We start from the raw sequence: 6,278 nt of genomic DNA on the forward strand, positions 1-6,278 counted from the left end.
ACTCTTATCTGCTCCCAGTCTGAACTGACGTGTTCTCGGCCTGATGTAATTTGTTCTCGCTCTTGTCTGATGTGTTCTCGTTTTATCTGATCTGTTCTCGGTCTGATCTGATATGTTCTAGGTCTTATTTGATCTGTTCTGGGTCTGAATTGATCTGTTATCGGTCTGATCCGATCTGTTCTTGGTCTGATCTGATTTGTTCTTGGTCTGATCTGATGTGTTCACGGCCAATCTGCTCTGTTCTTGGACTGATCTTATCTGTTCTTGGTCTGATCTGATCTGTTCTCCGCCTGATCTAATCTGTTCTTTGTCTGATCTGATTTGTTTTTGGTCTGATCTGATCTGTTCTTGGTCTTTTGTTATCTGTTCAAGATCAGATCATATCTGTTTTAGGTCTGATTTGATAACTTCTAGGTCTGATCCGATCTATTCTCAGTCTTATTTTATCTGTTCTAGTTCTGATCTGATCTATTCTTGGTCTGATCTTATCTGTTCTCGGTCTGATCTGATATGGGCTCGGTCTACTCTTATCTGTTCCCAGTCTGAACTGACCTGTTCTCGGTCTGATGTGATTTGTTCTCGCTCTTGTCTGATGTGTTCTCGTTTTTTCTGATCTGTTCTCAGTCTGATCTGATATGTTCTAGGTCTTATTTGATCTGTTCTGGGTCTGAATTGATCTGTTATCGGTCTGATCCAATCTGTTCTTGGTCTGATCTGATCTGTTATTGATCTGATCCGATCTGTTGTTGGTCTGATCTGATATGTTCTTGGTGTTATCCGATTTGTTCTTGGTCTTATTGTATCAGTTCTCGGTCTGATCTGAGTTATTCTCAGTCTGATCTGATCTATTCTCGGTCTGATCTGATCGGTTCTTGGTCTGATCTGATATGTTCTTGGTCTGATCTCTCTTCTCGGTCTCCTTCTCGTTTTATCTGATCTGTTCTCGGTCTGATCTGATATGTTCCAGGTCTTATTTGATCTGTTCTGGGTCTAAATTGATCTGTTATCGGTCTGATCCGATCTGTTCTTGGTCTGATCTGTTCTTGGTCTAATCTGATCTGTTCTTGGTCTAATCTGATCTGTTCTTGGTCTGATCTGATTTGTTCTCGGTCTTGTCTGATATGTTATCGTCTTATCTTATCTGTTCTGGGTCTGATCTGATATGTTCTCGGTCTTATCTGAACTGTTGTGGGTCTGAATTGATCTGTTTTCGGGCTGATCAGATCTTTTCTTGGTCTGGGTTGCAGCGGTAGCTAGTAACCTAGTAAGAGAAGATCACGTCTAATGTTAAGAAATATAATAACCCATAACTCCTAAGAAGAGAGTCAGATTATGACTCTCCTGTCCCTGTCCGAAATCCCTATATAGGAATCTTTCTGTCCCTTCACTTGAACAGCAAGGAAAATATACTAGCTTGAAAATCAAGAAAAGTTGCAGCTACTACAGCATTCTACCTAAACGGGGTCTTTTCTTTCACAAATATCTTGGCACTGGAACATCGTAGAGAGTTGTTCAATGGCTCATTTTAAAGGAAATCAATGGGGTTAAAAACCTTTTGTAATTAAAACAAATTATTTTTAAAATAGAATCAATTTTTTACGAACAACTACATATTTAATGTTAAAGATTGATCAATGACGTCATAATCTTAGGTTGTAGCCAGGTTGTCTCTTACTATTCCAATTCAGAAAAGCTATAAACTTTTTCCAGTTTGTAATATCATATCAAACAAAGAACAGATCAGATCAGACCAAGAACAGTTTGTACAAAAATAATAAGCAGAACAGATGAGATAGATAATCTCTATTTAGACACAAAATGTATAATCCACAAATTAAGTTGAAAGCACAGGAAATGTAATGATCAGAAAGACATTGAAAATGAAATATTTGACGGTGTCGTAAGGTGCATTGACGAACTAATTCAAGCCTTCTGTCCCAAATATTTGAAACAACTGATATGAATTCACCTGATTCAATAATCGTTACAGCAAAGTTGCTTGAACTCACATCTTTTGAGTTCGAAGGAAAGGCACTGAGTTACTGGGATGCGATAACTGTTAACATAGAATGTGCTATCGAACATGTGATTAATATGGAGCAATAGACAAATTGGAGAAGAGCCGAAACCTGTATTCACTTTTTTTGAAGATACTCATTTCCTCAAGACAGAAATTTTCTCAATTTCAGTATATATCACGCCAAGTTAGTTTTCTAAGGATCTTGGGATTATTGCAGAATTTTTAGAAGCGCAGTAATTTTTTTAAATTTTCTCGACTACTATTAAGACTGACTGAAATAATAGTTACCATTCCCGAAGCAGTTACAAATAGCAATTTTTTCACTTTATAAACTTTTCACAGCATTTTTATATTTTTATGGCTACTAGGGGCTGGTGTTCGTTCTTTACTAGATTTTATGACATGATTTAGTGACTTATAGCTTGAACGAATGAGCCAATTTCGAGGTAGATCGAGTGTCTTCATAAGAAGACCAAGAATAGTGAAAAAGAAGAAATATTACTCACTTAGGTTACAATATACCAGCTTTCTGACTGCAAAAAATTTCAAATTTTATTCGTTTATTTGCAATCAGTTTAGCAAAACTTTGCTTGAAAAAGAACTACCTAATTTAAAACTGCAGCGTCCTAATTGTTGTCATTTTTTAGTATCAAACCTTTTTTTTAATAAAGTATTAAATGTCTTAATAGTGCATCCGTTTAATTTTTGCATGCTAATTGTATTATTTCGCATATGTAAAGCAATATAAATTTTGATAAAACAAAAACAAAGAATCAACTACTTGCGAGGGCTCTATTTCGAAGCATACAAGTCGTATCCAGGACCGGATTCCGGTATTGAATGTGTGGGGTGTAACACAAAAGATGATTGCAAGGTCGGTGAAATAACAAGGCTCGTCATAATCACTGTAGTACTTTGTCCTAGTTGTCGATTAAGAGTTTTTGGATTCATCTCAGTGCTGTTATGAATCTAACGTCATTTATATCTTCTTTTTCTAATTGTCTTAGATATATGGGAGGTTCAGTCTAATATGCTGAATCTGATGGTGCGATTTTCATTAAGATCACTTGATGTTTTGAGAGTAATGTAATAAAAATTCCTGTAATAAATTCAATAGCTTCTGTAACTTCTGAGGAGCATGCATGACCTTGACACATCCAATGTCAACTTTGGGGCTCTATTCCTCCGTGAATTATTCCATACTATTTGTATACATACTAATTAAAAATGACCGATGGATAATGTATCGTACAAATCTCAAACACACCAACTTTATCCTCTTCCTCTCTAACTTCAACATAATACTGCTTTATCCCCGGTAATGTCAGCTTCTCCTTTAATATAAAGTTTTTAATATAAACTGGTGTTAAATCCTTTCTCAATATCTTATCAGTTATGTCAAACATTTTAGTGGGCCTGGTTGCTGATGACAGTACTACTTGAATGTTTTTGTCCAAGACCCCAACTATTTCTTTAACCGTGTCAACAAAATTGGTTTTGTCAACAAAAAGCATCTCATCAGCTTCGTCAATGACAATAAGCTTTACATCCTTTGTATTCAAAATTGGTTTTTCGTCCTCCCTTTTAGACTTAATAAGGGCAAGTATTCGACCAGGAGTTCCAACAGCAACTTGTACCCCTAAATTTTGAATTATTCTTTCGTCTTCCCTAATAGGTCTACCTCCTATGAAGTCACAACATTCAATTTTCTCATACTGGCTTAAACTTGTAATAACTTTACAAATTTGTTGGGCTAGTTCATGTGTTGTAGCAAGAATGATTGCTTGACATGCTTTTTTGCTCGGATCTACAATTTGAAGTGTGGCGATCCCGTAGGTTGCAGTTATTCCAGTCCCAGACTCTGCTTGCAAAATAACATTCTTTCCTTCTATGCACGGCATAATCCCTTTCTGTTGAAACTCCGTTGGTGATTCAAAGCCATTATTGTAAATGCCACGCAACAGGTTTTTCCTCAAATTCATGTCCTCCCAACTTTTTAAACATGAAACGTCATCAGAAACTATCTCGCTTGCCACTGACGGCATCTCACTATGACGGTTGTTATCTCTAACACTATAGTAACTATCACTCATCTTAAACATTTATGACCTTCAAATAGCACTCTTCAAGCTAGTTAAGTTTTCCAGATACATTAGAATTACTTCACATAATTGGCTCAAATTTTTTGTACGGCTACATTTTTGGCTTCAGACAAAATTGCTACTATTTAAAGAGAGAGTAAATAGTTTTGCACCTTTTAAATTTGGTCTATTTATTTGTTCTTACACTTGAGAGGAAACACTATCTGTACAGCAAAAATTGCGTTTTAGCTACGTCATATTCATAACATTAAAAACTTGATTGAATCTACACAAGAATATTTTTAAAGAGAATTTCAAATGATATCACTGACATTCAGCCTAATGTTTATTTGGTGGAGGTTGAATCTTTTGACATTTCCATAATTCTTATTTTCTTATCAAAATTACAACATAGAAAAAGAGTTGTCAAGAGTTGAATTTTGACAAAAATACTTCTGCAAACCGGATAACTGCTCCACACACCCATAAATACCTTTCAGCAAGTATTATAGGTTAGAGTTCGTTCTTTATTGTAATTTTAGAAATAATTTATTTTAGTTACTATAGATTTTTAACCCAATTAATTTCCTTTAAAATGAGCTATTGAACAACCCTCTACGATGTTCCAGTGCCAAGCTATCTCTGGATACAAAAGAAAAGAGGAAAAAAGAAAAAAATATCCCGTTTAGGCAGAATGTTGTAATAGCTGCCACTTTTCTTGATTTTCAATCCAATATATTTCCCTTGCTGTTCAAGCCAAGGGACAGAAAGTTTCCTATACAGGGGTTTCGGACAAGGCGGTTCTAATGGTGTACTTTTTGTTTTGATCTGACTCCTTTTTTAGGAACTATGGGTTTTTATATTTCTTTACATTGGACGTGATCGTCTCTTACTAGGTTGCTAGCTACCGCTTCAACCCGGATATTCCAGCGATCGTCTTTTAATGTAATTCTTGGTCTAATCTGATCCCTTCTTTGTTTGATGTTAAATTACAAACAGGAAAAAGCCTATAGCTTTTTCTTAATTCGAATAGTAAGAGACGACCTGGCTACAAACTATGATTATGATATCGTTGATCAATCTTTAACATGAAATGACCTTTACTGTAACTCTTACTAGGTTGCTAGCTACCTCTGCAACTCGGATTTGTTTTTTACTAGTTTTGAACCATCTCTACAGCTATGATACTATTAGAAATTACATAATCCCCATTTACGTGTCAGTTAACATGGGCATGGTGACGCTCTTTATTGTACTACCGCTGCAACCCGGACTAGGTTGCTAGCTACCGCTGCAAGCAGAATAATTGATAAACACCATTTATGATGAGCTATATTCGTCCTTTTTATAACTATACCTGGAACCACGATATTTCAGTTAGTATGGGAGAGTGATCGTTCTTTACTGTAAACAAGAAAAGAGACGGTAAGTTTCCTATATAGAGACAAGCCGGTTCTAATAATTTACTTCTTGTCTTGATCTGATTCTATTTTCAGGAGTTATGGGCTACTGTAATTTTTATTAGGGGACGTGATCATCTCTTACTTAGTTGCTAGCTACCGCTGCAACCCAGATTGGATTATAAAATATCATAAACAAACTATTATTCAGCAGTTATTATAGGCTTTACTATTCATTCTTTACTTTAAAATTCCAGCTATATCTAAAGAAACTTACAAATTCCCGACTTATAATAAGCTAAATTGATCCTTTAGGTAAATTATGTTACAGTTAACATGGGCTAGGTGTCTTTCTTTATTGTATGAAAAGACATCAAAAATGCAGTCAAGAGAATCTGCAGTTTACCCCTGCTAAAATATAAACTGTTTGACAACCCATATTATGTAAACCCTGACTACAAACAGGAAAAAGCCTACGGCTTTTTCTTCTTTGGAGTAGTAAGAGACGACTCTCAAAGAATCAGGCAGCTAACTAAGTCCAATGTATGCAATGGTTTGTTCTTTTAGTGATCATGTTTTAATATAATTCGTTCTTTAATGTAACTAATGGTGTACATTTTGGTTTGATCTGACTCTTTTTTTTAGGAGTTAGGGGGTTTTATATTTCTTAACATTGGACGTGACGTCTCTTACTAGGTTGCTAGCTACCGCTGCAACCCGGATTATTATAATAAAAATTACAAACAGGAAAAAGCCTACGGCTTTTTCTTAAAATAA

General features: G+C 35.5%; 1 pseudogene; it reads right to left on the reverse strand.

Moving 5' to 3' along the window:
* Positions 1–3,237: 3,237 nt before the first annotated feature.
* Positions 3,238–4,113, reverse strand: LOC148949455 (uncharacterized; annotated as a pseudogene).
* Positions 4,114–6,278: the final 2,165 nt, after the last annotated feature.

The sequence above is a fragment of the Artemia sp. Qi Xiang Cuo genome, chromosome 8, assembly GCF_049724085.1.
Source record: "Artemia sp. Qi Xiang Cuo chromosome 8, ASM4972408v1, whole genome shotgun sequence".
Taxonomy (NCBI): domain Eukaryota; kingdom Metazoa; phylum Arthropoda; class Branchiopoda; order Anostraca; family Artemiidae; genus Artemia; species Artemia sp. Qi Xiang Cuo.